At 38.2% G+C, this 20,955-nt stretch overlaps 1 protein-coding gene across 11 annotated transcripts in view; it reads left to right on the forward strand.

Annotated features, from left to right (window-relative positions):
* Positions 1 to 3,000: 3,000 nt before the first annotated feature.
* The window catches only part of PLS3 (plastin 3), a 73,607-nt gene continuing 55,652 nt past the window's right edge, over positions 3,001 to 20,955 (forward strand). For 3 of the 11 annotated variants that reach the window (XM_070257296.1, XM_070257295.1, XM_070257306.1), the window contains exon 1: positions 3,782 to 3,863. The gene's annotated coding sequence lies outside the window, so the exon portion shown is untranslated. The other 8 variants (XM_005614446.4, XM_001488260.6, XM_070257300.1 and 5 more) reach the window with 8 other exon arrangements.

The following is a 20,955-nucleotide window of genomic DNA, read 5'->3' on the forward strand; positions in this document are numbered from 1 at the left end:
AGCAAACCCAGGGAAACATTTTAATTTTGAGCATTTCCAGTGACGATAGTGACCTTCATTGGATCTATATAGTAAAAGGTTAATGTTGATCAAATATGTCCTAATCCTCGTAAAGACATTTCATTGGATTATTTTGTCTTTTATGTTTTTTAACAAGTGGAAGTGGGAATCTGAAAATACCCTTGGACATGTCACAATAATTCCTTTATGGAAACATGTTTGTAAGATAATTAGCATGCTTGAGCAGACATTCATATGGTAATAACCTCTGAGGCTTGAAAAATATTTAAAAGTGCTTATTCAAGGAATTATCATTCATGTGTTATACATGTGTACATTTTGAGTTGAAAACATAAAAACACCTCTCACTTAGTAAACAATGGAAATAACTTCAAATTTTTATATTCTAGATAAAAAAATTTTAAGAATTTTCCAGGTCTACCAGGATTTCTTCCGTGTCTGATATTTTAAGGATAAAAGAAAGCTTTAAAATCACACTTAATTTTTTTAAAAGGTTTCATGTCACTATTTGCTGTGGATATTAAGATGTATTTTTAACAAGCTGTAACATGTTGAATAAAAAGAATTGAGGATCAATCCAAGAACCTAAAACATAACATAGAATAGAATATAAACTATAAGATGAAAGGAAAATAGATTGGTTCCTGGAAATTAACTGATAAATTAAGAAGCAATTAATTAAAATAGATTAGTACACAGTTATACATTTAGACACTGAGAAAATTAGGTGAATTAGAAGAAATTATTTAGTATTGAATCAATCGAGATTATTTCTTACTTCTATTATGTAGTGAAATCGCCTTTCAATAGACTATAAAAAGGAAGTTTTAAAAACTGGATAAAAAGGATAATTTACCCTACGAAAATTTCAGGAGAAAACTCAGACTATGTGCACATAATAAATTGTGAACTGGACTGGTGAGAGTGTTGGGCAGAGCTACAGGAAAAAGAGCAAAGAAAGGGATGCGCTTGTAAAAAGCAGGAAAGAAAGGTAGGATGGACAGAGAGAAAACCTACCGGGGCAATTGGAGCCTCTTATGACATCAAAGGAGCACAGAAAGAAGAAATGACTTTCGAAATTTTGTGATATTGATTTTAAGTTATTTATTACAAAGATGCGTGAGATTGAAAATCACAGATGGAAGGAAAGGGCAAAAACTTTTAGGCTAATGATTCATAGGATCTGTGAGAGATCTATATGTATACATATAGCTTTTTGTTTTTGCTTTTACTTTTACAAGAATAGAACCATAAAATAACCATTAGTTCAACAAACATTTACTGAACTCCTTTGTGCCAGGTGCTATGCAACGTGCTGTTAAAAAGATGCATTAGTGCCTGTAACCTGACTGGAAGCAACTGGAAGGGACCTTGAAGATCATCTGTGCAAGCCTTTTTTATATAGATAGGAGAGCTACCAATTTGGGTGACTTTGTGAATAATCTTCTATGAGTTAAATTGATGCTGTGAAAGATCAGAAAGAAATGCAGTTTGAACAGAGCTCTGAGTCTGAAGCTCCTTTCTTAGAGAAAATGCTAACCTTTGAAAAGGCCTTTTAGATTTGGGGCAACACAAAGGTAGCTTAGTTACATCAAAATGCCTATCTTCATCGTGTTCGTTAAAATGGAGTTCTACCTGGATCATATTGTTGAGCTTGTTAGACAGGAATCTCAACTAGGATCCAAATAGGGGCATCCATGTTTAAGGCATGACTTATCTGCTGGAAATTACCGAGGCAGTGAGAGGTGGTGCCACCACCTGGGCACCCTGGCAGCTTTGAAACTATGGACCACTGCACTTCCATTAAAGTGACATTTCTGGACAAGAAGCTCTTGCTGAATTCTGGCATCTTCAGTGTTAGTCGTGAACAGACGTTTATTAAAGTAAAACTTCTATGTGAGCTTTTTTGACTAAGAAACAGCAAAGCATAAATAGCATATGCATAGAATTCTTCATATTTGGACTTATTCTAAATTCTAAAACTTGAAAAATAAACCAGAATAGAATACTAAGTCAAGTAATTGAGACAAATATATCCATACTTGAAAACTTAGCTTGCAGAGTTCCTTCATGCTCCTTGCTAACTCTGTAATTTAAGTTTAAAAGCAGGTAGAAGCTTTCAATGGTGACTTAGATACCATAAAAGGTAGAAAATTGAAGTACCATAGTTAGTGTATCTAGAAATTTTGTGTAAAGAATTCCAGAAATCATACCCAACCTTGGGCCAATTATTGAAAGCCAAAAATCTCATTTTGGAGCCTATTGTAAATGTGTGTGGCAATGCACTGCACTGTCAACCCAACATCAACATTTTGAAATCAGTATTTTTGTGCTGACCCAAACCTGACCCAGGACAAACTCTCTCATAACAGAAATTTAATGTTTCTGAAGGCATGATTGCCCTCTCATTTCTTTTTCACCTTCCTGTGCCTTTCATAAGTTCTTCCAGTTGGTTAATCATTAATTAATATTTAACAAGCCTTTTTTTCCAGTGCCAAGTCCTTCTCTGCTTGTCTAGCCTTTAGGCAGTATATGAACTCCCCATTCCTTCCCATTTAAGAAGACCTGGCACTCACTACACGTTAATTTCTCTAAGGAAATTCGTAATAGCAGATGAAGTGAGGGTTCCTTTACAACAGCATTCAATCTTTCAGGCCACTCTTAATTTTAGCATTTTTCCTAGCGAATGTAAAACGGGATGTAATTGAACCACTTTTAAATTTTTAAAAAGTTTCCAGGCACACATTTCCTGAACAAAATGGCTATGGCTGGAACAGGAAAGAACTTAGACTTTCTCCTCTACAGCTGTCCCACAAGCCAATCTCTTGACCTGACCCTAGAGAATCCCTCAAAATCAGGCCCTCACAGCTGACTTTGGACCAGAAGTGAGCCAAAGGATTGGAATGCAGATAAGGAGGGGAACCCTTCGCAGGTATTAATGAAAGAGGTCAGCTATGACGTGGAGGCAATCTCATGGGCAAAGAAAAGGTACTCTGGGAAGCAGGAGCACGTCTACATGTTTTCTCTGGTGAAAGGAGACTGATGGGAATTGACATCCATTTCCAGTCAAACGAGTGGAACCACGTTACTTCCACCAGCCCTTCGCACCTCCACCTCTCATCCCTTTCCGCATGGAGAAACATACCAGACAGGTGATTTTGGTCAACAATTTACTTGGCACGAAGCCAAAGACATGAGAGCCCCGTCCTGTCCATATTCTGCTCCCTAGACCTCGTAAGGAAAGGGAGGATTGCTGAGGTTTTCCCTCTGCGTTGTTCCGCACCTGGGCTGATTAGTAGCAGGCGAAACTACTAGCGACGTCCCTTCCCCTGCCGAGATTCTCTTCACGAGTCCAGGGAGAAACTGCACGCTACATAGACTTAAACAGCGGCTTGATAACGTTCAAACTCCCGTTCCCGACATTCCCATCTTTTCAACTATTCCACAAGATTTTTTTTGAATATATGCTCCGAGCCAGGCACTGTGGACTTCTAATCTGTTCTTAGCCAGAGAGAAGGAGAAGCAGGCGCGGGGGACCAGTCTCCGCTCCCAGCTGCAGAGTTACAGTCCCCATCCCTCCCGGGCGCCCATCCCAGTGATTATTCTCCGAGCTCCCCACCCAGTTGATGTGACAGGCTCGTGGCCCAATCCCCTTCCTGGTTCCCAGGCCGGCCGCTAGCACCACCGGAGCCAATGGCGGCGGCCGAGGGGCGGAGGGGGCTGGCAGGAGGGGAGGGAGCGCTGGCTTTAGAACCACAGCCGCAAAGATTCCGAGAGGCAGAAGTTGTCTGAGTGCGTCGATCCGAGGCTGTCGAGCCAGATCCAGTACTCTGCGACTTTATGTAAGTGCTCTGTAGGCACGAGAGGGCACAAGGGGAGCGGGGTTCCCTGGGCGTGGGCAGGAGTGGGTCCAGGGGAGAGCATCTCCGGGAACCTCAGCAGGAACGCGCCTCGCACGGGAGGCGGGGGGCAGAGAGGGACGCTGGAGAAATTTCCGTTCTAGCCTTTGGGCGCCAAAGCGATCATTTGCATCAAGGATGGATGAGAGTGACAGAGTGTTCCCCACGACCACCGCTGGCCGCAAACAGGTTTTCTGTCTTAACTATAGAGATGGTGCTTTCTCACCAGTTGTTCTTAACTTGTTGCCAGCCTTGGGCTGGCGTCCTTGACGCCAACCCATGCCCTTCTCCCCTTCCGTGGCTGCGGCCCCAAAGTGGAAACTGAGCGCCTAACTTCCCTCTGTCGTCCTTCTCCAGCTACTGCCACCCCCACCCTACCCCCCTCCCGCCCCGGACACAGGAAATCCCGGAGCCGGCAGCCTGCGACGCCTCCAGCTCTCGCTCGCCCGCCTCGGGTGACCTCGCGGGCTCCCCGGGGCCCCGGGGCTCTGGGGGTGTGCTGTGCCCCAGGGAAGGAACGAGGCTCCAGTTGCCTGCCTTCCGCCAGCTTCCCTTGCGATTAGCGAGAGCGTCGCGATCGCACCGCGTCTCCCTATGAGTAAGCACTTTTTTCCTTTCAGTAGCAGAACATCTCCCGGGCCGTTTGGGCAGTACCTTTCCGTTCTCTCTCTCCAGACTGCGCGCCGCCCGTCTGCTCCTTTCTCAGCTCCTCCGGCTCTGCAGCCCCGAGCGCGCTGTCCGGGCAGCGGCAGCCGGGACCTCTCGGGGCTCTCTGGGAGGCAGAGCCAAAGGGGCGGTGGGAGGGGGGATAATATCCACCCTCCCCCGACACAGCTGCACTTGCCGGTGTTTACTTTTCTCCACTCGCAGTACTTAAGCGCTCTAATGAGAGGCCGGGGGACGCCGACCACCCCCGCCCTGGCTTCTTGCCAGTCCCGAAGTTGCCGCCGCCGCCGCCGCTGCTACTGCTCTTGCGTGCTGGCGGCTCCGACGGCTTGGCTCCAGGGCAGGAGATGATCCCAGCCTGGGAGGTGCAGTGGGGTTAATGCTGTCTGACACTTGCCTTACGCGATGCTTCTTGCTCCTCACTTCATCTGCACAACATCCCTGGAGGTGCAGAAGGTTGAGTTTAGAACTAACTGGGTTGGAGAGCCTCGCCATTTAAGAGCAGATAGCTAGGGGCCCGGCTTGTTATGAGGAGTGGGGGTTGGGGAGGAGAGCTTGGCTGGGCACACAGTAGGTAGAAAACGTAGGTGAAATTAAAAACTGCTGAGAGAGAAGCACTTACTCTACTGGATGTCGCAATGTATTTGGGAGCCTAAACTTGATCCTGGAGATGCAATTTACAGTGAATTCCAACGAAGTGGCCGAAGTCCCACACATGCCAATTGGCATCACGTGTCCCAAGTCTCTGATGCCCCTAGGGTAATGGTCACATGGCTTATTTTGACTTTAAAACTGGAATGTAATGGCTGAAGCCCATTTTCCAAAAATTACTGGGACAAAAAAGGGGAGGGGGTGTGAACTACCCTCTCCTCGAGGGAATTCGACTTGGATTTGGATGAGAGGAACAGAGAGAGAATTTGTTGTTCAGATTTTATCCAAAATAAAAACAGAAGCTGTTTTTAAAATAAGGTCTTGAAATATGTTTGTGCTGGGACATATCTCTCCCTTGTGGCCCTTCAATCTAGTTATGGCTTTTCTAAATTTTAAAAATATCTTACTAATTATTTTCTAGGAAAATCTCCCTTTTATTCATGCCCTATTTCATCCCTAAATGATAGATATGAAACCATATCCCATAAGGTAGTGTTAAAAAAAATAAGGCTTTGTCCATATTCCTGGATCTACCCTCTATATTCTAATTGAACTGGTCTCTATGTTAGGCATCTGCTGGAAGGTGGTGGGTAATCTGACTAAAATTAATCATCAGTTATTGTGATTTGGAATTAATTGGATCAGAAATCAGGCACAAAGACAGTGGACACTAAATTTGATAAATCCAGCTGTTTGGGTTTTTGCCTGTCAATAGTTGGGTAGATGATAAGACGACACTGAAATAACTCCCGTATTGACCAACACCCGCCCATGTGGCCCAAGTTAAGGTTACTGTTGGAAAAACGTGGCAATTTCGCTGTTCGGATTATATATTGCAGAGTATAGAAATGAACAGAGAAATCTCGAGGTCAGGAGTGTAAAAGCTGTCCTTATTTATAAAAAGTGGATCCAGTTGATACGTAATTCAGCCTTGAAAACAACTAGGGCAGCTAAAAATGAAACTGGGAACATTTCAGAGGTTTTGGCTTTGTATGCCTTAGCCAAAAACCGTTTGACTACTGCAGCAACCTCCGAATGACGGGAGCGCTCCATTTTCGCGCTGTGCATGGGTTTCTGAGCCTAAAAGCTAGAGCTACTTTAAAGCACACAGTTCTGACCCCAAGGCTAGCCTTGCAGCACAGATTAGTTAGAACTGGATTTCATCTGCACCTGAGTTATTGGAGTTAACTACACTGGTAGATAGACCCCCCTAGTGGAAGTGAGGTGATAATATAATTTTAGACAACTAATAAATATTTAACCTCAAAAAAAGGAGAGTACAACTATCCAACTAGGTTGAAGTGGTAGGGAGATGAGCTCTTTTTAAAATATTATTGATGTCGAAATAGGATCATCACTAGGCACTTGGCCCACAGCTTTTCGTTGTCTTAGGATGTCCACTCATTTAAAACCACTGACTTCATTTTTTAGAGGTATGATCTAATGAAGTCAGGTTTTATTAAAATTAGGGAGTTGTGAGTCTAATTCTTAATTTCGACTATTAGATCTAGCAAGTTTGCAACCTCTTTACATCAAGTGGGGCCCCAAACAATTGTGCTCTACCTTGACTTAACACAGACGGTCAGCACGGAAGTGCAAGGTCTCTGGTCTGCTGCTGTCATCTAGATTCCATTGTTAAAAATGTCTAGGTTTATGCATTTGGGGTAGGATTAATTATAACGAGTAATATTTTTATTGAGATTAAGTCTCTTCTACAGATGGTTACACTCACATTAGACTTGACCATGACTGTTGTGGCAGAATGTCAGTGTCCAAGGAGCCATCAGAAACCAAATGAAATTTTGCTCCCAAGCAAACACTGTGACTGTTAGTGAAAAGAAGGGGGTAGCCTGGCCATGGTACTTGAGCACTAAAGTGATTCTTTTTGGTGAGACTGAAAGTGAAAAAGAAGAAAATCCACTTGCCACTATTCCATGTTTGTTTTAGGCATTATTTCCACTTGCCTTTCCAAGAAATTTACTGACATAATATTTTTAGCACATATGATAAATTCATGCATTTGCTACTGTGCTTGATGTAGCATAATCTAGTTGGAATGTGTATGCCAAACTGTTTTTTGCTGTTTAGTACAGATTCCATTTAGTACAGATTTATTTAGTATAAAGTAGCTGTTATGAAATTGAAAATGAACATCTATCAGGACATGACAACTTACGTATCTGTTTTTAGAATTATTTTGTACTTGCTCATATGACAGTATTTCGTTTGGTAAAAAGTAATCCAGAGGGGGGAAAATTTGATCTGTGAAAATAATAAAACTCAGTTTACAAGAAAACAGCTAGATCATGTTTTGAGTCTGTATAATTATTCTAGAGAGTGATCTACCGTATAACGTATGTTCAATGTGTTGGAGGTTTCAAAAGCTTTTTGGATACATTACCAGCGGTCACAACTAGCTGTTTTTAGTTATGAGAGAGCTTTGGTTAAAGTATGGCTTAGAAATATAAACAACTGCCCAGTCATGCAATGTCAGTCTCAGGAGAAGTTCTGATAATACTTGGGCCAACTTGTAGCGATGGAGGTGAGGCAGTTTCCAAAAAATTCAGTTATGTTTAATAATACTGAATTTGCCTTATTCTTAACACTTGAAAGACAAATATTAGTGAGTACGAACTGCTTTAGGGATGAAAAAGCATTGTTGAATGAAAATTAAAATTCTAGGGGGGAAGTATGTTGGACTTGGCTCCAAAAGAACTGGATTCTAGACACGGCTCTGCCACTGACTCATAGCATGACCTTGAGAAAGTCACTTAACATTATTATATATTTTTTTTCTGCTTTATCTCCCCAACCCCGGCCCCGTACATAGTTGTATATCTTAGTTGCAGGTCCTTCTAGTTGTGGGATGTGGGACGCTGCCTCAACGTGGCCTGACGAGCGGTGCCCTGTCCGCGCCCAGGATCCGAACCCTGGGCCGCCACAGCGGAGCGTGCGAACTTAACCACTCGGCCACGGAGCCGGCCCCATAACATTATTATATTGATAACTAACATTGAGTACGTACATGTCCAGACACCATGCGTTTTCTCATTTATAAAATGAGGGCATGACTCAAGGTTTTTGGTTTTCTGGGAATTTTTTTTCAAATACTTATAGTCTGGCTTATTTCAGTTATATTTGTCAGTTGAGTTGTCAAATTTCAATACACCTATATTGAACCAAGCTAAATACCTTGTTGGCAAATTGGTGACTCCTCAGGAAGATAATCACCAGTGGCTTATAACATGACTAATGTTAGTTCTTTAAAATATAGAGGTACCTTTTTTTTTTTTTGAGGAAGATTAGCCCTGAGCTAACTACTGCCAGTCCTCCTCTTTTTGCTGAGGAAGCCTGGCCCTGAGCTAACGTCCGTGCCCATCTTCCTCTACTTTATATGTGGGACGCTTCCCACAGCATGGCTTGCCAAGGGGTGTCATGTCCACACCCGGGATCCGAACCGGCGAACCCCGGGCTGCTGAATCGCAACGTGCGCACTTAACCGCTGTGCCACTGGCCGGCCCCAGAGGTACCATTTATATCATTCCTTAACAAGGATTTTTTGTACATTCAACCTATTGATTTTATATTATGAGAAAGCTTAATTTTTCCTAACGGTCTAGAAATTTTTTGGATGGTAAGGAGGTCGTGTTGTTAATTGGAAAAGGCGTTGAGCCAGGGTCTTTTAGTCCTCTACAGTTTGGACAGATGGGCCATCTTAAGTAAATCATGGAAGCTCTCTGTGTTCATATCTGAATTTTACTTTATTTGTAAGCCATCTGTTTCCAATCTATGTATTTCACAGGCATGCTGAAATGCTAAGTGAGCAATGTGAGCCTTGGCTCTTCAGCAGACAGGTGCTGTATAAATCCAAAGTACTGGAGTAGTATATCATAGGAACACTGAAGCTTTAACAAGAGTTAACAGAACAGATAGAATTCTCATCACTTAAGTCTTGCCGCATTTTTATTTGTCTGTAAATGTTCCCCAGCCATCCAATTTTACAAGCAAAGGAGAAATAAAGCCAGACATCATATAATGAAAAATAAGAGAAGCGGTTGATAACAAGAGAATAAAAATCTATATGCAATACTTAGTATTTTTTCCCTCGAACATTGTGCCAAATAGCCTGTTAAAACCGTTAATGTGGTGGTGGTATTTTTTTTTTTCACCCTTCTCAGGTAACTGCTGAGCAGTATTTTGGTGTTCGTTGGTAACCGTTACAGAATCCGTTGGCTTATCATATTTCATTCTTAGTTTTGTGATTGCCCATAATAGGAGGTTTTGTGCAAAACTGCCAACAAAAAATAGTGTTTCTCCTTACAGTTGTTCTCTAAAAGAGGACAACATGCAAGTATGGAAAAGCGCATAATGGAGGAGATAATCTGCACATTTAAGTGGCATGCCATCATTAACACAGAAAAGGTGAGAAGTTAGTGTAGATCTTCATCGGAAAAGCAAACATGTTGGGCTAGATGATCTCTGAGAGGTCATTTTCAACCTCTACCCTCAAAACTATTAACCTGGAATAAATTTTCAATGTTTGTTATCATGCCAATTACATGATGGTTCTTTAACTCTGCCATTCTTTGAATTATCATGAGTTTTTGTTTTGTTGGTTAAAATTATGTTTAACATTTGTTAAAATGTTATAAATATGTATAAATATAATGTTTTTATATTTATATATAAAGTATATATATAAAGTTTTTACCTTCTATAAAATGAAGTTTTGGAAAGGGAGAATAGCTTTGATATTGGTATCACTGCATTCTGCATTCTATGCTCTAACTACAGAGTGTTCACTCAGATTGACATTCTGCTATTGACACTGAATAATACACTCTTTCATAGACAAATGTAATTTTTAAGCTTTTTTCTGTATTTCTTAATTTGATTGTATATACCCATTTTTGCCATTTCTTACTGTTCTTTTTGATATTTTCGGGCTTGTATTTCAAGTCAGGGAGAATAACCATCATAGACTGCAAAATATTTTCTCAGAGGTGAAAATGCTATTAGGAAATGGTTCCTGGGGCATATCCTTTGGCTGTAGTAGTCCATATGTATGTATGATTTAGTTAGTGTACTGGAGAAGTGTCTTAAGTAGTGCATACTTATGATGATTTTAATCACTTTACTTTGGATTTAAAAAAATACGTCATTGTAAAAATAAAATAGAAAAAGTAAAAGGGTTTTTAAAGAAGAAAATAAAAATTACTCATAATTGTACCACCTGTTCGTATTTTTTTAATCTATTTCCTATGTAGAGAGAAAGATATTTTTAAAATTGGGATCATATTGCATATACAGTTTATATATCCCCTCTTTTCACTTTTACATTATGAAGATGTTTTTACATAATCAAATATTTTTGAAAATCTTTAAAATCATTACATGATATCCTACATAATGGATATTTCATAATTTATTTCACTATTTCCAGGTTGTTGGAAGTTTATGTTGTTTTAAAAACCATTTTGCGGTTATTTCTTTGAGATAAATATTTAGAAGAGAAATTCCAAAGATTTTGTTTTTAAAGATGAATTCCCTTGACAACCTCTGAAATATAAACATTGGCTTAAGCAAAAAGAGCCTTGATTTCAAACAGTGGCACTCAAAAAAAAAAAGCTGTTCTTTATATCGTGTATTGTATGTGACTCTAAACTGGAGCTGGTTTAGGTAAAGTATATGTCTTGGAAATATTTTGGTGTCCTCTGATCTAGTTAACAGGTGCAAAGCAGGACGAAGTAGAATCCTGTGCGGTATACAATCATAGGAAGTTCTATTTTTTAAAACGGAACTGTTAATGGGGGAAGGGAGACAGGTTTGTTTTGAAGTCGCCTTTAGATTTCAGGTTGCTATAAAACTCAGTTCAAGTTACAGGGCTTATTTGTGACCATAATCCTTCAGTATCCTAAAGAAACTTTTAATCCTGGAGTTGGTTAAATGACTGTGTTTGTTGATAGACTTTTTTATCTCAGGCTTTTCGTCTCTTAAATGACTTTGACATCACTCAATAAACTCAAAGTTTTATATTTCATTCAGGTTGCCTAAATAACTAAACAGAGTCCAATAGTGGTAAAAATTCTGATGCTGCCACTTAATTTGTGCCTAGTTTCAGTGTATGGTGATTTCCCCAAATTACAAACACGTGACTTAAATATTTTGCGTATTTGAATGGCTCGTTGTACACTGCATATCCCTCTCCAGACTTATCCCGTGCTGCTTCACAGACCTTTCCCTGATGTTTTTCTCCTTCCCTCGGTTCGCCAGTCTCAGTAAGGGAGTGTTGATCTAGGCATTCCATGATGACCCAGAAGCCATATGGGAGGTTTGTCTGACCTGACAACTTGTTGTCATCACCTTCGCTTTTTTTCCTTCTCAAAAGGATCACGGGCATGCTGTGTTTCATAATCAGAATAAATTTTAGCATAAAATAATGGGGTCCAGTGGCTTTGCTGTTTTATATCTCTGTGACATTGGGAAAGTTTCTCAACTCCTCTAAACCTCAATTTCGCCATCTATAAAATGGGGATAATACCAGTTGTTTTCAGTGTCGGCCTTAGAATTAAATGAGAACATTTGTAAGGAAATTAGTGTATAGGAGGTGCTCGATAAATGTTCCCTTTTACTGGTCAGTTAATGTTGGCTTAGATAATCTTTGTCAGGTATCTATATTTACCTCTTCCATTTTCCTCGAATTCAAACCCTTTTTCCTTAAGAATCACCATTCAAGATAGATAAGATAGTTTATTTTTTCTATTTTATTTAATGGCATTGTAAAAATTTTGCTTCTATTGCTTTTCATTGTGAATTTGAAGAATTTTTCTAAAGTTCCAGGTTGAAAAAGCTTCTTGGCTTAGGTATGAAACCTATTTACCATTTAATTTATCCTTTTGCGACGATATGCAATCCAACAGACTAAAGAACTCGTCCTCAAAGAAAAATTGGAAGCATGACTCTTTTAACACATTACAAACACCGTTATAAACTCATTGTCACCAATAAATATAGCTTAGATCAGGATGAAAGGTAGTAGGAAATGTTAATGCCTGATTTTAGGAGGAGGAAAAGAATGCTTCAAGTTCTTCAGTGTTTCTGCAATAGTAGAAATGTGAATGATAGAAAATTTACTTTTGAAAAAATAGGAGAAAAGAGAAAATAAATTAGTGAAAACTTAAAATGCTGTGGAAGGCGGAGGGTTATAAATTAACTCAATGTCTTTCCAAGATGACATGTAGCCTTTAGAAATGGGTGAATCCAAAACATATTAATCTTGAATTTATGATGTCCATTATTTCCTCTAGTGGAAGCTTTCAAAAGCAAAGGCCAGGAAATGATGAAGGACATTGACACATTCAACAAATATTTTGAGCAGTTTGTGGGTCTCCAGTTTAAAGCTACAGTTGAATCATTTTTTCAAGTGGTTATGAAGAATTAAAATTTTGTATTTTGTCTTATGACAACTAAAAAAACCACATATAGCCAAACTATTGTTGAATGTAGGGAACAAAAAAGTAATATTGATAGATTTACGTGTTTAAAAGTATAAGCCAACCCATACATTTGGTGTCTCATCCTAAAGCAAGGTGTTCCAGCATTAGTTGGCCCTCTGAAAAAAAAGCAAACTAGAATATATATATATAGGTGCTAGCAAAAGGGGGAAAACTTTCCTAGCCAGAGATTTGTGTAAAGACAAAGAGAAGGTTGATATATCAAGTACCTTGAAATGTGTATTATGTAAAAGAAGGCCTATAGGTAACTTATCAATAGATGTAAAACTCTGGAAAACTTTAAAATGTGCCCAAAGTTGTCAAGTATATATTGAGATAGTACAAACTACAGATGGAGTAGTAGTTAGCCAAGGATAGTAACATGGACGACGCCTTCATTAGTCTATGTGGAATCGTTTCAGCATTCATTCAACTAAAAGTTTAATGAAGATGTTAGGTGCCAGAGCTATAAGATGGATAAGATTTCTCAGTCTAGTAGAAGAGAAAAACACAAAAGTAATATTGGATTTCATGAAACTAAAAATATTCCTACTTGTAAAAAGTGAATTTAAATATGGCCTTTTTTCTCAACATAAAATAATTTCCAAATTTAAACCTTGTGTGAACAAAGACATTCATTTATAATCCAATATAATCAAATCTAAACTAAGAACAAATCAAGTTTAAACATTGTTATTTCTTTGCAATAATTATTGCATCCTAAAAAAAGTGCCCACTATGAGTTAATTTTACTTAAATAGAACATTGCTCAGCCTATAAATGAAGGTCAGCAGACACCAGTGTCTTGGAATAAAATAGCCCTTTGGCAAGAAAGTGAGCCACACCCCATTTAGTTTTTACAAAAATAAAATTCTTTCCAGCTTTACTAAATTGTAGATGTGGTGCACAGCATGTACTTCTGCAGGAGTTAGTCCTGCAGCTGTGGAAATAGCCATGTGTGCAGAAGCCCTAAAAAACATCGATTCAACATTACTTGTATATGCGGCTCTCATACTTCCTGTATTATGGTATTCTGTTAAGTTTTGTCTGACTCAAGGATAATAGCAAGTAAAGACAGGTATAGCTGATACCTTAATTTCTTGAACGTCTTGATTGTCACAAACTTTAAAATGAGCAGAAAAACCCGGGATTCCAAATCTGATCATTGTTTCATTTTGGTGGGTGAGGATCAAATGGATGGACTATGTCTGGATGGACTGTGTTTACTGTATATGGTTTTCTTCAAGGACAGTACTTAATTCCTGCCGTGTACCATGGAAAGAATTGTACTTCTAGGGAGAAAAGAAAAGAGGCCCTGAGGGGAAGCCCCATTCTCCTCGCTCTTTCACAGTACACCTGGTGCACAGCAGGTCTCCTTATGTGCATTTGAAAGAGTGCAAAATAAATGGCCATGAATGGTCCTTGCTGATAAAGATTAAGTTGTGAAAACCTAATCAGCAAATTAGTAATTTATAAATCACATTGAATAAAATATGTAATGATATCAACCTAGAAGAAAACTAAGCAAATGGCTTCCTTTGTTTTCTTTCTCTTTTAGTTCTTTTAAATGAATGTAATCCATGAGTGAATGTAATGGATGGTGCTTTCATTATGAGAACTGCCTAACTTTAGAATCAGAGAGGAAATTGGGACATAGTAATATTTTTTCACTTTTTAAAGCAGTTTTATTGAGATATAATTCACATTCTATAGCACTCATGTAAAGTGTACAGTTCAATGGATTTTAGTATCTTCACAGTATGTAAAACCATCACCACAGTCAATTTTCTAACATTTCCATCTCAAATAGAAACCCCAAATTCTTAAAGCTGTCATTTGCCCCAGCCCCCCACCTCCCCAACACTAATTAACCACTAATCTACTATCTGTCTCTGTAGATTTCCCGATTCTGGAGTTTCATATGAATGGAACATATAATTATGTGGTCTTTTGTGACTGGCTTCTTTAAGTTAGCTTATTGTTTTCAAGATTCACTCACATTGTAGCATGTATCAATACTTCGTTCCTTTTTTATGGCTGAATAATATTCCACTGTATGAATGTATCATAATTTGTTTATCTGTTCATCCATTGATAGACATTTGGGTTATTTCCACTTTTTGGCTATTATGAATAATGGGACATGTTAATATTAAATGTCTGACCACAGGTCAGCTAATGAGTTAGAGGTGGTACTGACAAGATAGCAGTTTATCACTACTCTGCTATTAATGTAAATCCTTGCTTTGATTGACTCTGCAATTTTGATTTCTGCATCTAAGTGTAGCTATTTTTTCTTGTTTCCTGATGCTGAGTAGCTTATCATCAACTTGTTCCCAATACCTTTTTCCTTAGTAATATTTTTACTTGAATAATGGAAAACCTGTAAAAGTTGTATAATCACCTTTTCTAAAACTTATTGTATAGCAGATATATACAAAATGCCTTGTTTATACACATTTTTGAACATCTATAAGGAGCAGAGGTAAGTAGTATTAAATAGTGCAGAATTAAATGATAAATGCCTTGAAACACAATGGTTTCAGTCAACCTAAAGCATTATTGAGTACATCTAATGTATTTATTTTTTAAATTTACTTTTCAAATATGGAATATATCCATAGAACAAAACTCAAAATCTATAAAGAGTCATGAAGAAAAGAAAAGAAGCCTCCTGCCCCTGAGCCCAGTCTCCCATTTCCCTTCCCAGGCGGTGACCGTTAGTAGAAGTTTCTTGAGGATCCATCCAGAAATAGTCTTGAATACATTTAACGCTTGACATTCTCAGAAGAGCTTGGTGTTTTACTTTTAGGAAGTGTGGCACTAAGTTTGAGGGAGTCTTTTATCTTTTGGCTTTTTAGGGGTGAATATGAGAATGAGGAATTATCAAAGGATGATAAAAAGAATCACCTTCAGTTTCAGATCAAAGGTTGACCTGAACCTTGACCTCAGATTCACCTGTGTGGCATCAGGTCAAAATAGCTAATGACACCTAGTACTCAACTCTGCCATGATCATCTGGATTCAACCCACAGAGAAATTCCCGGACCCGGTCTCCTTAGTCTTATGGGCAGTTAGTACCTGGCAGACCCCTTAGGAAAGGATAGTCTTCCCTGAGAGAGGAAGGCTGTAGTTCAGTCACGAAAAGATAAAATTTCCAGGAGACCCATTTAGAAGTTCCTATATATAATTAGTTCATTTAACAGGCCTTTATTAATTATCAACAGTGTGCCAGGCACTGGTATCACTAAGATAAATAAAACAATGTGCCGTCATTTGAAGAGCTCAGAGTCTAATCCAACCACTGATTTTTACAAATGAGGCGACAGAGGTCTAATTGATTTTGACTTGCCCCAGCATACAGTGGTTGAGGACAGTGATGGAGGATGGGGTCTCCTGAAACCTAATCCATTGCTCTTCTTACCAGAGATTTAATCACCACTAGGAATGCCTCTTCTTCCCTGAATCAGCTTAGACTAACTGGTGTTTTCTTTCAGATGTTAACGAAGTGGCAGGTGCCATGTCATGAAAGCTGATAGGAACTCTGAGAAATTCACTTCACCTATAACTTGCACAGCTTGGTTTGACTCTTCCATAGCTAGTGGAAATTCATTAACAATAGCTTTAAAATGGTAAATTATCTTTCTAGGTCATATATTTAATCCAGGGTACTCCTATGCTGACAAAGCTGCAGTTCTGATCACTGATTTTAAGAGTTTCTTTGCGGCAGGATTGGAGGGTATGGAGAAAATTAAGGCAGGATTGAGGGTATAGGGAGTGGGAAGAAGGGCACTGCCATTTCAAATCATGTGGTCACAGGCGGCTTCACTGAAAGGAAAATAATTTGAGGCAAGACAGGAGATCAAGGAGTGAGCCGCGTGAACATCTGGGGAAAAGTGTCACTTAAGCAAGTAAATATTTCTAGGAAATACCTAAATTGTAATGCGTTGATGGGTTTTAGCCCTGAAATTCTCCTTTATATCAGCTTTTTATTTTGGTATTGAACAAAAAATAATATCTTCTACCCAGATCAAATACTCTAGTGGAGTCATGAATTGACTGTATATGCTAAGACAATAGCAATAGTTATATCAATAATGTTTTGGAAAGATTAGTGAGAATAATGTTTAAAACAGGGTATGGAATTAGGGCAAGCAGATTTTCTTCCCTTTTCCCTATCAATTTAGTTATACTATATTCTGTGTTTAATTCTGAATTAGATTTTTAAGTTAAACTTTTTACTTTGTGATAATTGTAGACATGTACTTATAAGAAATAACATGGAGAGATCTTGTGTACCCTTTACCCAGTTTCCCCCAATGGTAACCTCTTGCAGAACCGTAGTACAATGTCAAAGCCAAGATGTTGACTTTGATACAGTCAAGATACAGAACAGTTCCATCACCACTAGAATCCCTTTTGTTACCCTTAAATAACACACGTCTTTCCTCCCCCAAACCCCTCTCTACCCCTGGAAACCACTAATCTGTTCTCTGTTTCTGTAATTTTCTTATTTCAAAAATATTATATAAATGGAATCATAGTGTATGTATCTTTTTGGGATTGGCTTTTTTCACTCAGTATAATTCTCTGGAGATTCATCCAAGTTGTGTAGATTGGTACCTCCTTTCACTTGCTGAGTAGTATTCCGTGGTGTAGATGTCCCACAGTTTGTTTAACCATTCACTCATTGAAGGACTTCTGGGACATTTCCAGTTTTAGCTATTACAAATAAAGCTGCTATACCCATTTGTGTACAGGTTTTTGTGTAGATGTAAGTTTTCATTTCTCTGGGATTAATGCCCACAGAGTGCAATTGATGCATCATGTGAGTATTGCATGTTTCGTTTTATAAGGAACTTTCAAAATGTTTTCGCAGAGTGACTATATCATTTAATTTCCCACTAGCAATAATATGAGTGGTCCAGTTTCTCCACATCTGTGTCACCATTTGCTATGGTCACTTTTTTGTTTTAGCCATTGTGATTGGTGTGTAGTGATATCTCATTGTGGCTTCATTTTGTATTTCCCAATGGTTAATGATGTTGAACATCTTTTCATGTGTTTATTTCCCATCTGTATATCCTCTGCAGTGAAATGTCTCTCTTCATGTCTTTTGCATATTTTCTAATTGGATTTTTTTTAATATTTGAGTTTTGAGAGGACTTTATATATTCTAGATAATAACCCTTTGTTAGATAGGTAGTATACAACTATTTTCCTAGTCTGTAGTTTGTCTTTCTATCCTCTAAACAAGATCTTTCACAGAACAAAAAATATTTATTTTGATGAGGCCAAATTTATTAATATTTCTTTTTATAGATTGTCTTTTTGGTGTCATGTCTAAGACCCCTTCACCAAACATAGTTCCTGAAGGATTTTTCAAAAATTTTTTCCCAAGTTTTGTGGTGTTGGGCCTGGCCCTGTGGCTGAGTGGTAAAAGTTCCACACACTCCACTTCAGCAGCTTGGGTTCGCATCCCAGGCACAGACCTACTCCACTCACTAGCCACGCTGTAGACATGTCCCACATACAAAATACAGGAAGATTGGCACAGATGTTAGCTCAGGGCTGGTCTTCCTCAAGCAAAAAAAGAAAGAGGAGGATTGGCAATGGATGTTAGCTCAGGGCAAATCTTCCTCAGCAAAAAAAAAAAGAAAGAAAAAAGTTTTATGGTGCTGTGTTTTACATTTAAGTCTGTGACCTGTTTTGAGTTAATTTTTGTGTAAAGATCTGAGGTTTAGGTTGAAGTTTTTGTTTCTTTGTTTGTTTTTTGGTTGTCCAGTTGCTCCAGCACCGTTCCTCCACTGATGTGCTTTTGTACGCTCATCAAAAATTGATTAAGTATATTTGTGTAGGTCTATTTTTGGGTTCTCTGGTCTGTTCCATTGCTCTGTCTCTCTCACTCTGCCAATACCACACTATCTTGATTGCTGTAGCTATATGGTAAGACATAACACCAGGCAGAATGATTCCACCCATTTTATTTTTGTGTGTTTTACCTGTTCTAGTGTTCTAAGACCCATTTCTTTCCACATACATTTTTAGAATAAGCTGGTCTATGACTACAAAAATCTGTATTAGGATGTTAATATGAATTGCATTAATGAATTGAGTTTTGAGATTGCATATTCAATGCTAATTAAGCTAAAAATGGTAGTTCCATTAAGGCAGAAAATTTAATATCTTCTGTAGTCTCATGCTATGTCTTATTTTCTAAAGTCGTGCCTATTTTAGTGATTTTTAAATCATTGAATGAATATTATTTGGTCATTTCTCTTTAGATATAATTTGGATGTCTTTTTATAATTGCTGAAATTGAAGCTTTTTTTCCCCAAAGGAATGATACATTCTTAATTTGGGTATATAACTTTCAAGTTCTAAATCATTGATTGTTTTTGGATTTAAAAATTTTTTGAAGAGTTACATCCAGAATGTTAAAGATCCCCTCCCGTTGGATTTCTGTTTACAAGAACCTAAACCTATTGGTCTACCTTAAGGAAAGCATGGTTTACTTCTTTTGTTTCAAACAAACACTTTTCCCAAAATAGCAAAATAGAGTATGCCACTACAGCATTGGGATTTAGGGTATTGTAGTTTGGAATGCCTTTGTTATTCATGAGTAGTAAATCTAAAGATTTTAAATGAAAACTTTTGTGCATTCTCATACTTTGATCTTTGAGTCTGCAAAATAGAATCTTAAAAATTACAAAGAATCTGGTAAACCTCTTAATTTAAAAAGGAAACTTGGAAACTTACTATTAGGTATGAAAAAAAAGAAGGGGACTGTTAAACTGATTAGAGCTGAAGAACTCAAGAGAAAAACGTCACCTTGTTGCTTTTAGGTGAAGTAAAAGTGAAAGAGATCATGCTTTCATTTCTGTCTTGCTTTCTCAAGATAAAGCTTTTGCACCCTTGTTTCTGTTTAATGATTCAGGGTGGAGGCACAAAAAAACCTTCTGGCTCTCTTTCCCATCCTGTTTATATCCTAAATTGGCTTTTATTGTTTTAGTAAAATATTATCTCTGGTAGCCTAGAACATTATGAATACGGTATTAAATTGTTAGACTTAGAAAGAAGGAATTTGAAAATCACAGTCCAATTATACTACCTTAAATACAGTTAGCATCTTTACCAATGAAAACTTACCTGAGTTAAAGCATAGGGCTCATAATTTTAGTATCATCATTAAAGAGAAATTTACTACCACTAATATCAGCAATTTGGTTCTTCTCCACCTACCCCTAACTTTGTTTAGGTGATGGTCGCAGCTGCAGCATATCTTTTGTTGTAATTGAAAAAAGTGTAATTTAAGGAAGAATGCAATATAATGGCACTCATCAGAAACAGATATTCCAGTTTCTTTCTTCACATGTAAATTATCTGCATTTTTTATATTTATGTGGTCTAATGAGAGCCTTTTAAAAGCTCCTTCTCTAAAGCAGTGAATTCTCAGAGCCAGTGAGCCTAAGACAGTCTACAACATCAAAAGAACCCTGCTAATGGCGTTAGCCAGTTTCTGAGGTAATATATATAGCACCGGGGGAGAAATAAACTGGGAGAGGGAAGAAATTACTCTTGTGTGGATGACTTTTTGCTAACTATGATTTTTAGCAAGTGAAAGCCACAAAAGTCATTTGATTTGTGGCAGAATTAATTATAATGAGACCTTTTTAGCTGTACCAGGTAACAGACTGCCAAATAAAACACTGAGCAAGCAACACTGGTCAGTTACAATTCACTCTTTAGAAATCTGAGCCAGCCTAGCGTTATATTTATGAATTCAACTCCGTTTTCAAAGAAATAGAATTGAGGCATCTCAGCAAAATTAAATTAATAAAATTTATGGAGCATCTCCCATACATTTGAATGGTAAGGGCATATAGCACTTTATGAGACCATGGTATTTTTGCAGCCAATCTTAAGGATAAATCGACATTGTGTTCAGGATTCTGCATTGGGCCAAACTTAACAATGACCATTATGTGTAGAAAATAGCAACCATTGTTGTTGAATTAAACTCTCTCTGGAGATTAAAAAAATATTTTTTAATTAAGCTAATAAAACCTTAATGTCAACATAGCCAAAGAAATAAACATAACCAGAGAAGAATGGGTAGCAGCAGATAACACAGTGCATTTGTTGGACTATTACTGGTAAAGGAATCCTAAACTGTGTAGAACTGGTGACTCTTTACTTGTCTAAAAAAGCAATTCCAGAAGTTA

Source organism: Equus caballus, chromosome X, assembly GCF_041296265.1.
Source record: "Equus caballus isolate H_3958 breed thoroughbred chromosome X, TB-T2T, whole genome shotgun sequence".
NCBI classification, from domain to species: domain Eukaryota; kingdom Metazoa; phylum Chordata; class Mammalia; order Perissodactyla; family Equidae; genus Equus; species Equus caballus.